This window comes from Cherax quadricarinatus, chromosome 72 (assembly GCF_038502225.1).
Source record: "Cherax quadricarinatus isolate ZL_2023a chromosome 72, ASM3850222v1, whole genome shotgun sequence".
NCBI classification, from domain to species: domain Eukaryota; kingdom Metazoa; phylum Arthropoda; class Malacostraca; order Decapoda; family Parastacidae; genus Cherax; species Cherax quadricarinatus.
The window spans coordinates 7,604,239-7,624,368 of NC_091363.1; the positions used below are offsets into that span (position 1 = coordinate 7,604,239).

Here is a 20,130-nt window from a genome sequence, read left to right on the forward strand (position 1 = left end):
TGGGATCATCTTTGTCATCCTCCTTTGTACATTTTCCAGAGAATTTATATCCATTCTGTAATACGGTGACCAAAACTGTGCAGCATAATCTAAATGAGGCCTAACCAAGGATGTATAGAGTTGAAGAACAACCTGAGGACTCCTATTATTTATGCTTCTTGATATGAAGCCAAGGATTCTATTAGCTTTATTGCGAACACTTATGCACTGTTGTCTTGGTTTCAGATTACTGCTAACCAGAACTCCTAAATCTTTTTCACAATCCGTAATATTAAGATCTACATTATTTAGTTTATATGTGGCATGGTTATTGTCCTGTCCAACATTTAGAACTTTGCATTTGTCTATATTAAACTGCATCTGCCACTTCTCCGACCACTGCATCAGTCTATTCAAATCTTCCTGGAGTGCTCGAATGTCCTCGTCAGAATGAATTCGACGGCCTATTTTGGTGTCATCGGCAAACTTGCCGATGTCGCTCTTTATGCCCTCATCTATGTCGTTTATGTAGATTGTGAACAGCAGGGGGCCCAACACTGACCCCTGTGGAACACCGCTCGTGACGCTTCCCCACTCTGATTTCTCCCCATTTATGCAAACTCTCTGCTGCCTATTTGTCAACCATGCCTCTATCCAGGAAAAAATTTCTCCTCCTATTCCATGTGCTTTAATTTTCCTCAATAGTCTCTGATGTGGGACCCTGTCAAAAGCCTTACTGAAGTCCATATACACAATATCATATTCATTACCATGATCTACCTCCTCAAATACCTTAGTGAAAAAAGTTAATAAATTCGTAAGGCAGGAACGCCCCTTTGTAAAACCATGCTGAGATTCGTTGATTAATTTATGCTTTTCAAGGTGGCTACGAACTGCCTCGGCAATTATTGATTCCATAAATTTTCCCACTATGGAGGTTAGGCTTATTGGTCTATAGTTCGAAGCTAAGGACCTGTCACCTGTTTTGAAAATAGGTATCACATTTGCCATTTTCCACTTATCTGGCACCATGCCAGTTTGTAGTGATATGTTGAAAAGATTAGCCAAAGGTGTGCTAAGCTCCTCTTTACATTCCTTTAGAACCCTTGCATACAGTTCATCAGGGCCTGGGGATTTGTTAGGTTTTAATTTATCTATTTGCCTAAGGACCATGTCACTTGTGACCCTAATAGTGCACAGTTTATTATCGTCCTGTTCTACATAATTTATCATTACTGGAATATCGCTGGTATCCTCCTGTGTAAAAACTGAGAGGAAGTATGTGTTAAAAATTCTACACATTTCCTTATCACTGTCAGTGAGCTGACCCGAGGAACTTTTGAGTGGGCCTATCTTGTCCCTGATCTTACTTCTGTATACCTGAAAGAATCCTTTTGGGTTAGTCTTCGATTCTCTTGCAACTTTAACCTCATAATCTCTTTTTGCTTTTCTAATTCCCTTTTTTATTTCTCTCTTTAACTGAATATATCGATTTCTTAATTGCCCCTCTCCTCTTTTGATTTGCCTATATATGCCTCTCTTTTGACCAATCAGATATTTTAATCTATTGTTCATCCATTTAGGATCATTTTTGTTTGATCTGATTTCCCTATTTGGAACATAATTTGACTGAGCAGCTAGAACTATGCCCTGGAAAGCATCATATCGGCAACCATCACCACCTACCTGACCCCTAGTCAGGTCATTCCAGTTCAGCCCACCTAAGTAATTTTTCAGTCCTATGAAATCAGCCAAGCGAAAGTCAGGGACGGAGACTTGATTGCCATTATTAGGGGAATTCCATGATATGTTAAAACTGAGTGATTTGTGATCACTCTCCCCAAGCTCATCATTAACCTCAAGATTATTAATTAGTGTTTCCCTACTGGCAAGAACCAAGTCAAGGAGGTTATTTCCCCTAGTTGGCTCTGTCACAAACTGTTTTAAAAAACAATCCTGGATCGTATCAAGAAAGTCACCCGACTCTAAATTTCCTGTCAAATTGCTCCAGTCAATCTGTCTATAGTTGAAATCTCCCATTAGCACAACATTTTCGTATGTAGATGCCTTACGAATTTCGTCCCATAGAAGTTTACTGCACTCCCTATCAAGATTTGGGGCCCTGTAAATCACACCCAAAATTAGTTTTTCTCGGCCCTCGAGAAGCTGTAACCAAACAGATTCAGTGGCTGACGCTTCTAATTTAATATCTTGTCTAACACAACAATTTAAATTGTCTCTGACATACATCGCTACTCCACCACCTTTCCTGTTGACCCTGTCAGTGTGGAATAATTTATAGCCTTGTATGTGACATTCAGAGGGCATCTCTCTATCTTTCAGATTGAGCCAGGTCTCTGTTATAGCAATAATATCTATGTTTCCTGCACTTGCAATTAATCTTAGCTCATCTATCTTATTTCTAACACTCCTGCTATTAGTATAGTAAACCTTAAGGGAGCTAGTCCCTTGCTGCCCTCTGCTGTCCCCCTTTGTTTGCTGACCTGTTCTATTGTCTTTATTTATAACTTCATGCTGAATGCCTTTTATACATTTACTGTTTCCAACCCTAGTGTTGCAACCTGCTTGTTTCCCACACACACCCATACCTCTATCTTCCATCAGTTTAAAATCATAGGCATTTCACCAATGGCCTTCTCAATCGAGTCTGCAAGTGCTACCACCCCTGCCCCAGAGAGATGAACCCCATCCCTTGCATACATATCATGTTTGCCATAAAAGTTGTTCCAGTTGTCAATGAATGGGATTGCAAGTTCCTTGCAGTATCTGTCTAGCCAGCAATTTACACCAATTGCCCTAGACAACCATTCATTTCCTACTCCCCTTCTAGGCAAGATGCTACATATGATTGGGATCCCTCCCTTAGACTTAATGAAATCTATAGCTGACCTGTACTTATCTAGCAGCTCTTCTCTCCTACCCTTCCCAATATCATTTCCACCAGCACTGAGACAGATAATGGGCTTGTTCCCATTACCTGACATGATATTATCCAGTCTGTTGACAATGTCCCCAACACCAGCTCCAGGGAAGCACACTCTATCTCTCATCTTCTTATTCCTATTACAAAAAGCACGGTCAACATATCTTACCTGAGAGTCACCAACCACAAGAATGCGCTTACCTTCATTAGCAGGGGCAGTAGTACCCTTACCTTCACTGGCCACTGAAGTACATTCATCCTGGAGAACAGAGAAGCGATTTCCTACCTTCAGATCTTCACTCTTAACTTTCCTTACTCTGATGCGCCTCCCATTACTGTGAACAACTCGCCACTTGTAGCAGGTGCTGGGCTGCACCTCACTGCTGGTAGCCGTTGCTACCTCCCCACCTACAGCCTCCTCACAGTGAGAGACAGACTGCACCTCACTGCTAGAAGCCTCATTCCCCACATCTCCAACCACCTCACACTCTCTCCCAGGCCCATTGAGGTGGACCTTCAGCCTCCTAATCTCCTCCTGGAGAAGCAAGACCTCCTCCTTCAACTCTCCAACCTCAGTTTTTAAAACACTGCAGAAGCAAGCCATGCTTTGTAACCGTCCACGCTAATCCCCAAAGCAGCTCAGGGTCTGTGACCTCACGTGACGACTGACCACTGAACAGTGCGGCATGTGAGCGGAGAAGCAGCTTATAAACCGTATAGCAGGAGAGGTGTAGCAGTCATAGGTGGTGTCACATTTGTTCTGATTGATTACCTCATTCTCCTCCTGTTCTTCAAGATTCTCCTTTGTATGGACTGATGAAGCCACTGTGTGGCGAAACGTTTCCTCAATAAAGATACCCAAGAGTTGCACATGTGTCTAATTTATCAACATGTACAAGGTATATAGACAATAGCTGACATCGATGCCATACTGCTATACAGAAAGCCGCTTGTTATGCAGAGCATTTCGGACAAATTAGGTCACTTTGTGCCCAGGATGCGACCCACACCAGTCGATTAACACCACAGGTACCTGTTTTACTGACAGGTGAACAGCGACAGCAGGTGTCTTAATGTCCTAATGTTTCCAGGTGTACCATGATGATCATGTGCCTCAGAGAGGTGAAGTGTGACTACACACACAACCATCATTATGTCTGACAGTTATTGTATAATAAATTCAGTTCTTGGCTGGGATGGTCTTGCACTCCTACATTGTCTTCACACAGTTGTTGATAGTCTTGCACTCCTACATTGTCTTTGTCAGCATAGTTGCTGATCCCCTTATATGTGTTGTATAGCGTATTATAGTACCATCCATGTGCTTTATATAGAAGATCCCTATTAGGCCGAGTGACTGTATGACGTCACGGGATGCAGTGTGAGTGAGTGACGAGCTGCCTCTTCCTCACTCGACAGATAGACATAGAAGTAGGCAGAACACGGCAGGCCTGGGCTCCCACCTCTCATCCTTAAGAACCCCTACAGTTGTCGACATGTTCACACAGTCTTGTTGACAGTCTTGCACTCTGCCAGTTGTTAGTCTTGCACTCTGCCTACACATTGTCTTCACATTGTCTTCACACAGTTGTTGACAGTCTTGCACTCTGCCTACACATTGTCTTCACACAGTTGTTGACAGTCTTGCACTCTGCTTACACATTGTCTTCACACAGTTGTTGACAGTGCACTCTGCTTACACATTGTCTTCACACAGTTGTTGACTCTTGCACTCTGCCTACACATTGTCTTCACACAGTTGTTGACAGTCTTGCACTCTGCTTACACTGCACTCTGCCTACACATTGTCTTCACACAGTTGTTGACAGTCTTGCACTCTGCTTACACACTGTCTTCACACAGTTGTTGACAGTCTTGCACTCTGCCTACACATTGTCTTCACACAGTTGTTGACAGTCTTGCACTCTGCTTACACACTGTCTTCACACAGTTGTTGACAGTCTTGCATTGTCTTCACACAGTTGTTGACAGTCTTCTCTGCTTACACATTGTCTTCACACCTTACACATTGTCTTCACACAGTTGTTGACAGTCTTGCACTCTGCTTACACATTGTCTTCACACAGTTGTTGACAGTCTTGCACTCTGCCTACACATTGTCTTCACACAGTTGTTGACAGTCTTGCACTCTGCTTACACATTGTCTTCACACAGTTGTTGACAGTCTTGCACTCTGCTTACACATTGTCTTCACACAGTTGTTGACAGTCTTGCACTCTGCCTACACATTGTCTTCACACAGTTGTTGACAGTCTTGCACTCTGCTTACACACTGTCTTCACACAGTTGTTGACAGTCTTGCACTCTGCTTACACATTGTCTTCACACAGTTGTTGACAGTCTTGCACTCTGCCTACACATTGTCTTCACACAGTTGTTGACAGTCTTGCACTCTGCCTACACATTGTCTTCACACAGTTGTTGACAGTCTTGCACTCTGCTTACACACTGTCTTCACACAGTTGTTGACAGTCTTGCACTCTGCTTACACATTGTCTTCACACAGTTGTTGACAGTCTTGCACTCTGCCTACACATTGTCTTCACACAGTTGTTGACAGTCTTGCACTCTGCCTACACATTGTCTTCACACAGTATAAAATATGTATCATGTGTTTAACAACTTGAAGTACATTTAAGGAGAGTTTCACTCGGAATCAATAATTACAGACGTACGTCAAAGTCACATTGAAAGACGTAATTTGATGAATGAATCTCAGGAAGCTTTTATTACAAGGAGTTTTCGCCTGACGAATTTAATAACCTTAATCGCTTTGGTGATTATAAGAATGAGGTTATCATAAAGAATACAAGTTTTACCTGTAATTTACCTGTAACCCGTTTCGGGAGTCGATGTGTTCAGTCCAAGACTGGTGGACTAAACACATTAACTCCTGGCTGAGGGACTGATTACCTCAAACTCTCCATCTTCCACCTTTCTCTATACTGGACTGAAGAAGCCACTGACTGGAGAAACGTTTCCACACTAAAGCTACTCAAATATTGCAGAAGTGTCTCATTTATCAACAGTGTGTTTACATAAACGAAAAGAACTCAGACTAGAGGCTGGTTACAAGATGATTCACAAGATCAGTGTCGGGTATCTTCATATTCTACACAAATGACATGGGCCCGTACGCCTGCTAATGACATCAAGAGTGGACACGGAGCCGTATACGTCATCAACAAAATCTTCAGATTCTGTATCACACATCATCAACAAAACAATCTGTCATGCTCTCTTAGTATCACACGTCATCAACAAAATCTTCAGATTCAAGAGTGTGACACGGAGCCAGGAGTATCACACGTCATCAACAAAACAATCTTCAGATTCAAGAGTGTGACACGGAGCCAGGAGTATCACACATCATCAACAAAACAATCTTCAGATTCAAGAGTGTGACACGGAGCCAGGAGTATCACACATCATCAACAAAACTTCAGTTGTCAGCGCCAGTAATTCCCAGGCAACAGTAGTCAGGAGCGGCATTGAAATCACCAAGATACAGAAAACAGAAAGTAACATCAAATTTGGTTGGTCAGCTACTGTGAGTGTAAGAAACTTACCTTGTGATAGTTGGTGTGATCATTGCCTCCGCCACCCGGAGTTTTGGGTACACCTGGTTACCAGGTATCTGAAACTAAGACAACACTGTATCAATGCTCTGCTCGCGGCACTCAGAAAACTGTCACTAGTTGCAAAACAACTACGGCGTGAGTTGAATGATAGCTTTAGGTCTTTCATGTTGCAATCAACACATCAGGAACCTGCAATATTGCAGAACAGAGGATGAATTTCAAGCAAACACGTTCAGAATGAGTTTTTGCCAGTAAACACTCACTCTGAACCTGTTTGCCTGGACTTCATCCTCTTTCTGTGACACTGCAAGCTCCTGATGTGTTGATTGCAACACGAAAGGCCTGGATCTATCATTCAATTTCCCTGTGGCTGTTTTGCATCTTCGCGATTTTTTTGCACGTGTATGTGTGTGTGTGTATGTGTGTGTGTGTGTGTGTGTGTGTGTGTACTCACCTAGTCGTGGTTGAAGGGATCGAGTCACAACTCCTGGCCCTGCTTCTTCGCTGGCAGCTACTAGGTTACTGTGTGTGTTTGTGTGTGTGTGTGTGTGTGAGCGTGAGTATATGTGTGTGTGTACGTGTACATGTGTACGTGAGTGTGTGTGTGAGTGTGTGTGTAGGGGTATGGAAAGTGGGGTCAGACACTGTGCTCCCCCCCTCTCTCCATACCCCCGTGTCTCTGCATAATCATTTATCCAGCAGTGTATCGCTTGTACTCTCTCCTTCCCGCCGCTAAGCTTCTTCACCTCCAGGCTTCAGCCTGCTTAAGACCACCTGTTCTTCTCCTTTCCTTGGTATCCGTCTTGTTCCCTGCTTGGTATCCGTCTTGTTCCCTGCTTGTTATCCGTCTTGTTCCCTTCTTGGTATCAGTCTTGTTCCCTGCTTGGCAACCTCTTGTTGCCTGCGTGGTACCTCTCTTATCCCCTGTTTGGCAAACAGTTTGTTGCACTTTTCATTCTCCACATGTTGTTGTGCATCACTGACTCCATCACTTTATGCCACCAGCAGTTACCAGTCTCGACCAGAAGCTATGAATTGTTCCATAAACAACCAGGAGCCTACAACTATGTGAAGGTAATTAGGTGCAAACAACTAGGCGAGTACAACTAAGCTGCTAGTACAACAAACCTAGGACAACTAGGCGAGTACAACTAAGCTGCTAGTACAACAAACCTAGGACAACTAGGCGAGTACAACTAAGCTGCTAGTACAACAAACCTAGGACAACTAGGCGAGTACAACTAAGTAAGTAGTTCTGAGATTTGAGTACTATGAAAGGATTGATCACTTATTGTTCTTGGAACATAAGAAAGGAGGAACACTGCATCAGGCCTACTGGCCCATGCGAGGCAGGTCCAAGTCTCCTACCAGCTTAAGCCAATGCCCCAACCTAGTCAGGTCAGGTCACATTCACTTAAGAAGGAGCACTTCATCCGACCCAGTAGCACAAGCTAGTCAGGTCCAACTCTCACCCAACCGTACCCACCCATTTATTTATCTAACCTATTTTTAAAACTACACAACGTTTTAGCTTCTATGACGGTACTTGGGAGTTTGTTCCACTCATCCACAACTCTATTACCAAACCAGTGCTTTCCTATATCCTTCCTGAATTTAAATTTTTCCTGCTTAAAACCATTACTGCGAGTCCTATCTTGGTTAGATATTTTTAGCACGCTATTTACATCCCTTTACTTATTCCTGTTTTCCATTTATACACCTCAGTCCTATCCCCCCTAAAACTAAACCTTTCTAGAGTGCAGATTCAGGGCCCTCAATCTATCCTCATAGGGAAGATTTCTGATGGTTTAGAAAGACACGTAAGCAAACACGTGTAGCTTACGTGTCTTTCTAAACCAACTTGTGATGAATGGTTTTGAAAACCGACAAGTTGAAGAATTGAGACACTTATGCAACACATGGGAATCTTTATTGAAGAAACGTTTCGCCACACAGTGGCTTCATCAGTCCAATACAAAGTAGAAATGGGTAAGTGGAGTAGAAGTTCGAGGTAATCACTTCTGTCAGACACTGCAACATCATGGGATCTTGGTACAAAGACTTCAACGCTTGCCCAACCTTTGGACGATGACCTACTTACACTAGTGGCAGGTCCCACTGTGATCTCACCTCCTCCTGCTTCAACTCATCTCACCGCAGTATATAAGCCACCTCTCTGGCCCTATGCTGCACTTCCTACAAGAGTGATGGACTGAACACATCGATTCCAGGTTGAGGGACTGATTACCTCGAACTTCTACTCCACTTACCCATTTCTACTTTGTATTGGACTGATGAAGCCACTGTGTGGCGAAACGTTTCTTCAATAAAGATTCCCATGTGTTGCATAAGTGTCTCAATTCCTAAACCAACTTGTCGGTATTTATTACCAAGGTTTATACCAAGATTTCTGATACATGGGATCAACTTTGTCATCCTCCTTTGTACGTTTTCCAGAGCATTTATATCCATTCTGTGCAAGATGAAAGTTAAGACACATGTGCAACATCTGGTTATCTTTATTGTAGACGTTTCGCCATCCAGTGGCCATCCTAGAATCTATACCGATAAAGCCACTGGATGGCGAAACGTCTACAATAAAGATAACCAGATGTTGCACATGTGTCTTAACTTATATCCATTCGGTAGTACGATGACCAAAACTGTGCAGCATAATCTAGATGAGGCCTAATCAAAGATATACAGAGTTGAACAATCTGAGAACATCTATTATTTATGCTTCTTGATATGAAGCCAAGTAAAGCGAATAATTACGTGTGTGTGTGTGTGTGTGTGTGTGTGTGTGTGTGTGTTAGCTTTATTGCGAACACTTATGCACTGTTGTCTTGATTTCAGATTACTGCTAACCAGAACTCCTAAAACTTTTTCGCAATCCATAATATTAAGATCTACATTATTTAGTTTATATGTGGCATGGTTATTGTCCTGTCCAACATTTAGAACTTTGCATTTGTCTATATTAAACTGCATCTGCCACTTCTCCGACCACTGCATCAGTCTACTCAAATCTTCCTGGAGTGCTCTAATGTCCTCGTCAGAATGAATTCGTCGGCCTATTTGGTGTCATCGGCAAACTTGCTTATATCGCTATTTATTCCCTCGTTGGTGACCTGTACTTAACTCAGTGGTAACCTGTACTTAACTCAGTGGTGACCTGTACTTAACTCAGTGGTGACCTGTACTTAACTCAGTGGTGACCTGTACTTAACTCTGTGAAGAAGTGTCTTGTGTGCTCCTGTGGACTGAACCAAGATGCCCTCCATCGAGCAACTTTACCAGCAACTTAAGGAAGAATTGAGGGCAGCGAAGATGGAGATACAGCGATTGACCGAGGAAAACAAGAGGATTCGTAGTAGTCCTCCTGTTTCGAGTCCTCAGGTCAAGAAGGGATCGTGGTCAGTGGCTGGACAGCAGGGGACGACGAAGTTGACGATCAAGAAGACGAATGGAAAGCCAGAAACGATGAAGAAGAAAGAGACTGCTGTGGAAACTCCTGTGGAAACCTCCAACGCATTCTCGGTGCTACCCGACGAATGTGAGTCGACTACTGGGATCGTCACGACGAACGACAACAAGGAAGGTAAGAATATTGTTGTTGTTGGGGATAGCCAGGTTAGATACATGGATAGGGCATTCTGCTTGAAGGACAGGAGTAGGAGACAGAGGGTTTGCTTTCCTGGGGCTGGGATGGAGGACATTGTTAGCCGGCTTGACAACATCATGAACGGTAATGGGATCAATCCTATTATTTGCCTCAGTGCTGGAGGCAATGATGTAGGCAAGCGTAGAAGTGAGGATTTAGTTAGAAAGTTCAGGACAGCTATAGACATAATTAGGAAGAAGGGGGGTGCCCTGTTATATGTGGCATTTTGCCAAGAAGAGGTGTTGGTAATGAATGGTTGTCCAGAGCAATTGGTATTAATTGTTGGCTGGATAAACACTGTAAGGATAATGCAGTACCATTCATTGACAATGTAATGAAATGACATGTATGCCAGGGATGGGGTTCACTTATCCAGGACAGGTGTGGGTTTTCTTGCTAACTCAGTTGAGGGGGTTGTTAGGACTTTAAACTAGGATTAGTTAGAGGTATGGGTTTAGAAATGATAAATAATGAGTATGGATATATTGACTTATGCTCTGATATTAAGAATCTTAATAGTAACTGTCATGGAGTAACTCTGGGTAATGATAATTTCAGAAATTGTGTAAAAACAAAGATGAATAGGAAAAATGTGCAGAAGAAAAAACATATGATGGTATTTTATGCTAACAGTCGAAGTGCAAGAAATAAAATTAATGAACTACGTTTGGTAGCATGTGCTGGGAACTTTGATATCATTGCATTAACTGAAACGTGGTATGATTTAAAGAGTCAGGATATGACTGCTGAGTGTAATATTCAGGGATTTAAGTTGTTCAATGTGGATAGCTGTAATGGGAAGGGGGGAGGAGTTGCATTGTATGTTCAAGAAAATATTAATTGTTGCATAAAAACAGGTATAAAAATAGATGGAGCAGTAACAGAGTCTGTTTGGGTAGAGTTCGTGGAGGGTCAGGAAAAACTAATTCTAGGTGTAATATACCGACCTCCAGGCTTGGATCACGATAGAGGGAGACTTCTTTGGGACGAAATTGTAAGGGCTTCTGGACACAGTAACATAGTCATAGTAGGGGACTTTAACTTTAGTCAAATTGACTGGAATTCTTTGACAGGTAATCTAGAGTCCAGTGACTTTATGGAAACAGTTCAGGACTGTTTTCTGAAACAGAGCGTAACTGAGCCTACCAGGGGTAATAATTTGCTAGACCTAGTCTTGTCAAATAAGGAAACACTCGTTAATAATCTGGAGATCACTGAAGAGCTTGGCGCAAGTGATCACAAATCTATCACTTTTAGCATTAATTGGGAATGCAAGAATAATGATAATACAGTAAAAATCCCTGATTTTCGTTCTCCCGATTATAATGGACTTAGGGAACATCTGTCTAATCTTGATTGGGGTTATCTAGCTAATGATTAATTGACGATAATCATACTTATGAATATGAAGGGATCTGCTTTTATGATTGTTTTCTTAATAATGTACACAGTGCCCAGAGTATATACATTCCCCAGAGAGAAATTAGGTCTAATAATAACGATCCCAAATGGGTTAACAGGAGGCTAAAGCATCTATTAGGGGAGAAAAGGGGAATTTATAGGCGCATCAGAAGAGGAGAGGTTAACCTTACTGACCAATATGTTCAGCTTAAAAGAGAAGTAAAAAAGGCGATTAGAAAGGCTAAACGTGACTATGAAATTAGAGTTGCTAATGAATCAAAGACTAATCCAAAAGGGTTCTTTCAAGTGTATAGTACGAAGGTGAAGGAAAAAGTAGGACCTCTGAAAACTGGGAATGGACAGCTGACGGACAATGAACTGGAAATGTGTTCCTTATTTAATGACTATTTTTTGTCAGTTTTTACACAGGAAGATGTAAATGAGATTCCAGTAATTAACAATTATTTAGTTCCTGAAGAATTTAAGTTAACTAATATTACTGTCAAGAGGGATGTGGTTATTAAACAGATAGACAAACTGAAACAAAGTAAGTCCCCGGGACCCGATGAGTTGTTTTCAAGGGTACTTAAGGAATGCAAGATGGAGCTTAGTCAGCCATTAACGAGTGTATTCAATGCGTCCATCCTTACCAGTGTTGTGCCAGAGTTGTGGAAGATGGCTAATGTGGTTCCTATATTCAAATCAGGGGATAAGTCCACTCCTTCAAATTACCATCCAATAAGCCTGACATCTATAGTGGGCAAGTTATTAGAATCAATTATAGCTGACATTATCAGAAGTCACCTTGAAGAGCATAACTTGATAAATGAATCTCAGCATGGATTCACGAGAGGTCGTTCCTGCCTGACAAACTTACTGACGTTCTTCAATAGAACATTTAAGGCAGTTGACAGTGATAAGGAATATGATATTGTTTATTTGGATTTTAGTAAAGCCTTCGACAGAGTACCTCACAAGAGACTCTTAAGAAAAGTGGCAGCACATGGTATAGGAGGTAAAGTTCTAGCATGGATTGAGGCATGGCTTACCAATAGAAAGCAGAGAGTTACCATTAATGGAGTGAAATCTGAATGGGGATTAGTCACTAGTGGCGTTCCACAAGGATCAGTTTTAGGCCCTCTCCTGTTCATAATTTACATTAATGACCTTGATGAAGGGATTGCTAGTGACATGAGTAAGTTTGCTGATGATACAAAGATAGGCCGTATAATTCACTCTGAGAAGGATATCAGTGAACTCCAGGACGATTTGAACAAATTAATGTCTTGGTCTGAAAAATGGCAGATGAAGTTTAATGTGGATAAGTGTAAGGTACTTGCCCATGGTAATGAAAATAACCCTCGAAGCTATAATCTAGGTGAAGTAGAGCTTGGTCATACAGAATGTGAAAAAGACTTGGGAGTTATGGTGAGCAGAAATCTAAAGCCAAGACAGCAGTGCCTTAGTGTGCGCAACAAGGCCAACAGATTACTTGGATTTATCTCAAGAAGTAAAGTAAAAGGACACAAGTGCAACTAATGTGACATTTATTGTGGCAACGTTTCGCTCTCCAGGAGCTTTATCAAGCCATTACAAACAATACATGGACACAGAGGGTATATAAAGGCTCTGAGTGAGGTGCAATACTAGTGAGGTAACATTTCGATGTTCACTAGTGGTGGTAGTAGTAGTAGTAACAAAAATAATACAATAAGGAAGAGCTCCCAACAAAGTTATAATTCTTCCCAACAGCCAGGTTGCACTAAACGTCTCAAAAGTACTTTCACAAGCAAACACCAGAGTCGCCATCACTTCTACCACTTCAATAAAGGATCTAACCAGGACAAAACCCAAGCACCACGAACCAGTCAATGCAGGAGTTTACACTATACCCTGTGGAGGCTGTGACAAGATCTACGTAGGTGAAACAGCAAGAAACCTCGACACCCGCCTCAATGAACACATTTACGCATGTAGGAACGACAACTTAAACAACGCCTGTGTACAACACCGAAATTCCACCAATCATCTCATGAAATTCAGAGACGCCCAATTAGTGATCAAAGAAACTAATTTCCGCAGACGCAAGTGCCTTGAATCAGCACTGATCGCTGTTTTGAATACAATTAAACAAAACAACGGCAGCTTCACCATCTCCGAAGTCTTAGCAAGAATCCTCCTGAAAACAGTAAACCCTGCCATCACATAGTCTCTCCTGTTATACTACACAAGCACATTACAGAGTGAACACCAAAAAAAAAAAAAAAAAAAAAAAAAAAAAAAAAAAAAAAAAAAAAAAAAAAAAAAAAAAAAACCCTGCCTCTTTCCAGTCTATATTTGTCCAACCTATTTTTATGTTACCCAAGTAATAGCTGTTATATCCTTTTACTCATGTACGAATTAATTGCTCTTCCTTATTGTATTATTTTTGTTACTACTACTACTACTACTACCACCACTAGTGAACATCGAAATGTTACCTCACTAGTATTGCACCTCACTCAGAGCCTTTATATACCCTCTGTGTCCATGTATTGTTTGTAATGGCTTGATAAAGCTCCTGGAGAGTGAAACGTTGCCACAATAAATGTCACATTAATTGCACTTGTGTCCTTTTACTTTACACATTGTCGGTAATTCTACCAACTTTATTACAATCTCAAGAAGTATAAGTAACAGAAGTCCAAAAGTTAATTACAGCTCTATACATCACTAGTGAGGCCTCATTTAGATTATGCTGCTCAGTTTTGGTCCCCTTACTACAGGATGGACATAGACTCATTAGAGAACATACAGAGAAGAATGACTAAAATGATTTACTGTGTGAGGAACCTCCCGTATGAAGATAGACTTAAAGCCTTAAATCTCCACTCTCTGGAGAGGCGTAGAATGAGGGGAGATATCATTGAAGTGTATAAGTGGATGACGGGCATAAACAAGGAAGACATTAATAAAGTACTTAGGGTGTCAAACCAGGTAAGAACCAGGAATAATGGATTTAAGTTGGATAAATTTAGATTTAGAAAGGACATAGGTAAGTACTGGTTTTCTAACAGAGTTGTAGATGCGTGGAACAGTCTTCCTAGTGGGGTGATAGAGGCTGGGACCTTGGGTAGCTTTAAGAAGAGACTGAACAAATATATGAGTGGGAGGGGCTGGGTTTGATTGGTGTCATGGGGTATGGGAGTTATTTCTTGGGTAGCTTTAGGTAGATGTCGTTTTGATAAGGACCTGCCTCGTATGGGCCAGTAGGCCTTCTGCAGTGTTCCTACATTCTTATGTTCTTATGTAGATTGTGAACAAGGTGTCCAACACTGACCCTTGTGGAACACTGCTCGTGACGCTTCCCCACTCTGATTTCTCCCCATTTATGCAAACTCTCTGCTGCCTATTTGTCAACGATGCCTCTATCCAGGAAAAAATTTCTCCTCCTATTCCATGTGCCTTAATTTTCCTCAATAGTCTCTGATGTGGGACCCTGTCAAAAGCCTTACTGAAGTCCATATACACAATATATTCATTACCATGATCTACCTCCTCAAATACCTTAGTGAAAAAAGTTAATAAATTCGTAAGGCAGGAACGCTCCTTTGTAAAACCGTGTTGAGATTCGTTGATTAATTTGTTTTTCAAGGTGGCTACGAACTACCTCGGCAATTATTGATTCCATAAATTTCCCCACTATGGAGGTTAGGCTTATTGGTCTATAGTTCGAAGCTAAGGACCTGTCACCTGCTTTGAAAATAGTTATCACATTTGAAGATTGAGACACTCGTATGCAACATATGGGAATGGAAACAAACACATATGCAGTTTAATGTGATCCTTTATTGACAACGTTTCGCCCACACAGTGGGCTTTTTCAAGTCACAAACAGATCTACCTGGGGTAACGAACGAACGAACGAAAGTTCAGGTAAGATCCCAAATGGGATGAACGGGGAAGACGGGACAGACGAAGAATAATGCTGGAGAGGAGTGTTCCTAGTCGTAGAAATAGAGCCAGGGCTTAACCCAGCAACGAAGGTGATCGTGGGACAGATATTGAGAAGAGAAATTCAGCCTCTTCTGTTGGGACTCCGGTGGGTTGAGCGGGGAGGAAGGGACATGCGACGTTTAGCGCTAGAAAGGAGTGTAGAACTGGGCCATGTCTTATCCCAAAAGCTAAGGCGAATGTGGGTCAGAGAATGGTACCTGTCATAGAAGGTACCTGTCAGCGAATCCAAGGTTATTTGTAAATAAGGTTAGGAGCAGGATCATGCAAGGAGTAGAAAAGATTGTGTTGGTTTGTGGGTCTGCGAATGTCTTCGTCAAGGAGAGAGGTCCAGTAGTCATGTCGTGTCTCAAGTTTGTCTATCTGTCTGTCACTGAGCGTCTTCCAGTACAGATTCAGCGCAGGAATGTCTAATTGGGCATGGAGAGACTCGCTTGTGGCGAAGTCCTCCCATCTGACATCAAGCACCCAGCGCAGCGCCTTGTTCTGGACACGCTGCAGTTTAAGTAAGTTTGTTTTTGCTGCAAGAGAGAGGGCTAGAGGAGAGTAAGTTATCAGAGGACGTATTAGGGATTTGTAGAGGTGTAGTTTGGTGCGTTGAGAGGCATGTTTCAGCTTGTAGAGGCCCGCAAGGGCCTTACTAGCTATTGCATGCCTTGAGTGAATGTGTCCATATAAACGAAGAAGGTAGTCAAGATTAACGCCAAGGACAGTGGCAGATTGTGTGATGGGGATTAAGTGCGGGTGTCAGCTGTTCTGAGCTCGACAGGTAATGGAGGATCACGTTTCCTGCAGTTAAAATATGTAATGCTGGATTTAGCTGCATTGGTTTTGATCCTCCATTTTTGTTCCCAGATGGCTATCCTGTCGACCTCATTTTGTATTTTGTGTGTGAGTGTATATTGGCATGAGTGATAAGTAGTGTAATGTCGTCTGCATAGGCTAGTGTGATGGAGTTGTGGTATACAGGTGTTGGAATGTCGTTAGTGTATAATATGTAGAGGGTAGGGGAAAGGACAGATCCCTGGGGTACTCCGGCATTTAGTGTGAAGTAGTCAGAGTAACAGCCTTGGAATTTGATTCTCATGGTACGGCCGTCTAGGAAGTTGCAGAGGAGTTTACGAGTATTGAGAGGCAGGTTGAAGTTAGTGCAGAGTTTGTACTTGAGCCCTTCGTGCCAGACAGTGTCAAAGGCTTTTTCAATGTCTTTTGCAACCAGGGCTGTCCTGTTTCTTTGTTTTGTGTTGATGTGGATGTAGTTGAGAATGATGTTAATGGCATCCTGTGTGGATCTGTGTGTTCTGAAGCCAAACTGGCCATCAGAAAGTAGAGAAAGTAGAAGTAGAAGCCCTCAGCCTAGGGCTGAGGGCTTCTGTCTCGGTGACAGTTAGTGTATAGGAAGATAAGTTATTTATGATTTCTGGTCGTCCCATTTCGCTCCATTTGCTGTGGGAGCACAGGTCTTGTAGTTTTCATGATAGCTTCAATTTCTGTTGGATGTTGGCAGTGGTAACTTGGCTGAGTATATATTCTGCAGTCCTTCTTATCTTCCTATACACTAACCGTCACCGAGACAGAAGCTCTCAGCCTAGGGCTCAGGTTTACTACTGGCATCAACAAGAAACAATCTGGTGGATATGGTAACCAAGAACCAACCTTTTGGAGACTCCGAGTTTCAAAAGGGCTTTGTCCAAGGAATTATCACTGCTGCAGCTACTGAGCCTTCAAGACCGGTCATTCCCAGAAGATACATCCAAGCACTCAGGAACTTGGCCAACAACGATGATATCGTCATTACAACCGCTGACAAAGGAGGTGGTGTGGTGTTACTTAACACTGTCGACTACAACAATAAAGTCTTAAATCTTCTCAACGATGCCAACACATACCAGCCTGTATCGGAATCAGTGCTACTTCAAAGTACCCAGACTTTCCTTCAAAAGGCTCGTAGCATCTTACGAAAATCAGAACAAGGCAAAAAACTACTTAAACTTTTACCAGGTCAACCGAAACCAGCACGCCTGTATGGCCTTCCTAAGACACACAAACCTGGCATCCCACTACGGCCTATCACTTCGGGCATAGGGAGTGCACCACACAGACTAGCCGGCCACCTTGCCAAATACCTTTCAGCGCTTCTGGGCACCATCAGTCAAGCCCACCTCAAACACTCAGGTGACCTTCTCTCCTGAATTTCCAACCTGAATGTCAAAAACAAAAGCATGGCTTCCTTCGATGTCACAGCCCTCTTTACCAACTGACGCTGCAATCAACATTCTGAGACAGAGGCTCACTGAAAACCACGACCTCCCTTTACCTCTTCTAGATTTCATCAATCTAGTGGAACTTTGTGTTAATTTCAACTTCTTCAAGTATCAGGACAACTGTTACAAACAATGCTTTGGGATGGCAATGGGCAGCCCGCTCAGTGCTGTGCTTGCCAACCTCTTCATGGAAAACCTGGAGACAGAGAAATTCAGCACCCTCATTCCCAACACCGTTACCTGGCTAAGATACATTGATGATATATTGGTTTTCTATCCGAGATGTCTCAATATCCAGGCCCTTCTCAACAAGATCAATGCAGTTGAACCATCAATAAAGTTTACACTTGAACTCGAAAATGATGGCAAACTTCCTTTCCTCGACGTTCTACTGTGCAGATCTCCCGACAGTGACAAACTTCTCTTCAAAGTGTATAGAAAACCTACCAACAAGGACGATCTTATACACTTTTATTCACACCAAGACACCTGCACTAAGAGAGGAGTCCTCATTGGCTTCTTCTTGAGAGCTCTTCGCATCTCCAGCCCTTGTTTTCTAGAAGAAGAATGCACTTACATAACACAAGCCTTTACACGTCTTCAGTTCCCATCTTTCTTCATCCGAGATTGCAGACTCAAGGCACAAGCTATCCTCAACAAACCGCCCATGGAACAGCCCCCTAAACAGTTCATAGTACTCCCATGTGGCGATGTTGCCACGAATACTCGCCGGGCACTTGCTATGAGTAACATCAACGTTTCCACCATAAACACATCATCTATCAAAGACCTCACTACGAAACGCAGCCCCACACCTCTAACTTCTACAGCAGGCGTCTACACTATCCCCTGTGGGTTCTGTCCCAAGAAATATGTAGGCGAGACAGGCAGAGATCTTGCAGTCCGCCTGAATGAGCATCGAAATGCCTCTAACAGAGACGATGTAAGGTACGTCTGTGTTCTCCACAGAGACTCCACGGAGCATTTGATGAACTGGAATGAGGCACAACTCGTTCTCATTGAACCAGACCTCAGACGCCCACGGTGCCTAGAAGCCTCACTAATCGCCATCACCGACACTATAGAATACAACACTGGAAACTACAAAATTTCAAAAACATTGGCATACATGATACTTAAGCAGCACCAACCCAACAACACAGGAGTCACATGATTTCATCATCTACCCGTCCTCATCATAGGTAGAGGTTGTTTTGATAAGGACCTGCCTCGCATGGGCCAGTAGGCCTTCTACAGTGTTCCTCCATTCTTATGTTCTTATGACATTCCTCAGGTCACGTGCGTCACATCTCACTCTCCGCCTATATATATAATGTCTTTCTACCTCTGTAGAAACAGTACACACACTCAGTTCACGGAGTTCACTACCTTATCACAAGATAGGCGCAGGGCTTCTGCCGAAAAGAAGAGGCCACGATGCTCCATGAACACGACGGAGGACTTGGATTTGGAAATGTGGGGCGCAATTCTAGCGAAGAAGTTGCGAGAGGAAGAGGAAGATCCTGCTCACATTGTAGCAGATCTGACAGTTCCAACCATGGAGCCAGTGACAATGAAAACAGGGGAGGAAATAAACACCCCAACCCCCGAAAACCAAGAGGGATGGAACACTGTGGACAACAAAAAGAAGCGCCGTCCATCCAAGGAGCAGGCAAACCAGCTCAACTGACCTGGCAAATTCAAGGTGAAGTCTTACGGGGACCACAGAACCCACTATGGCATTGTTTCTTACCTGGAATCACGACACAACCTGAAGTTCAAGATATGGTTCAACTTGAGGGGAGAACCAATATTGACTCCTCTCAACAAGGAAATGTATACCACCTTGAAAAGAGTCATGGAGACAGATCACTCATTCACCCTGGAGGAACTGGACTCTAGGCAGAAAATCACCAAGGGTGTAGTGATGCGATACCTGCTGATGATGCCCATCGAGGCAGTAGCAGCTCACCCCAGTGTGGTGTCAGCTCAACGTCTCAAGGCAAAGACGGCAGGCAACGCACCAACCTGACAGGTCCTCATTCAGCAATTCAGCATGTAGGACCACTGTCATCCCAGCTGGACCTCGGTTCTTGGGGCAAGTACGATGTCAGGACCTTCACAGCAGAACCAGTTCACTGTTTCAAGTGTCAGCGTTATGGACACCTGGGTGCACTCTGTCCGAACAGAGTAATCTGCGGTGTCTGCAGCCAGCACCACCCTACCGAGGAATGCATCACCAAGCTGAAAAATGCATCGCCACCCACTCCACAATGCCCGAAC

The 20,130-nt window shown here is 42.9% G+C and overlaps 1 protein-coding gene across 4 annotated transcripts in view; it reads right to left on the reverse strand.

Annotated features, from left to right (window-relative positions):
- The window catches only part of LOC128701320 (mucin-2-like), a 648,393-nt gene that overhangs the window by 418,273 nt on the left and 209,990 nt on the right, over positions 1-20,130 (reverse strand). For 3 of the 4 annotated variants that reach the window (XM_070100363.1, XM_053794985.2, XM_070100361.1), the window contains one exon: positions 6,514-6,587. The gene's annotated coding sequence lies outside the window, so the exon portion shown is untranslated. The remainder of the gene's footprint in view (positions 1-6,513; positions 6,588-20,130) is intronic. The other variant, XM_070100362.1, reaches the window with a different exon arrangement.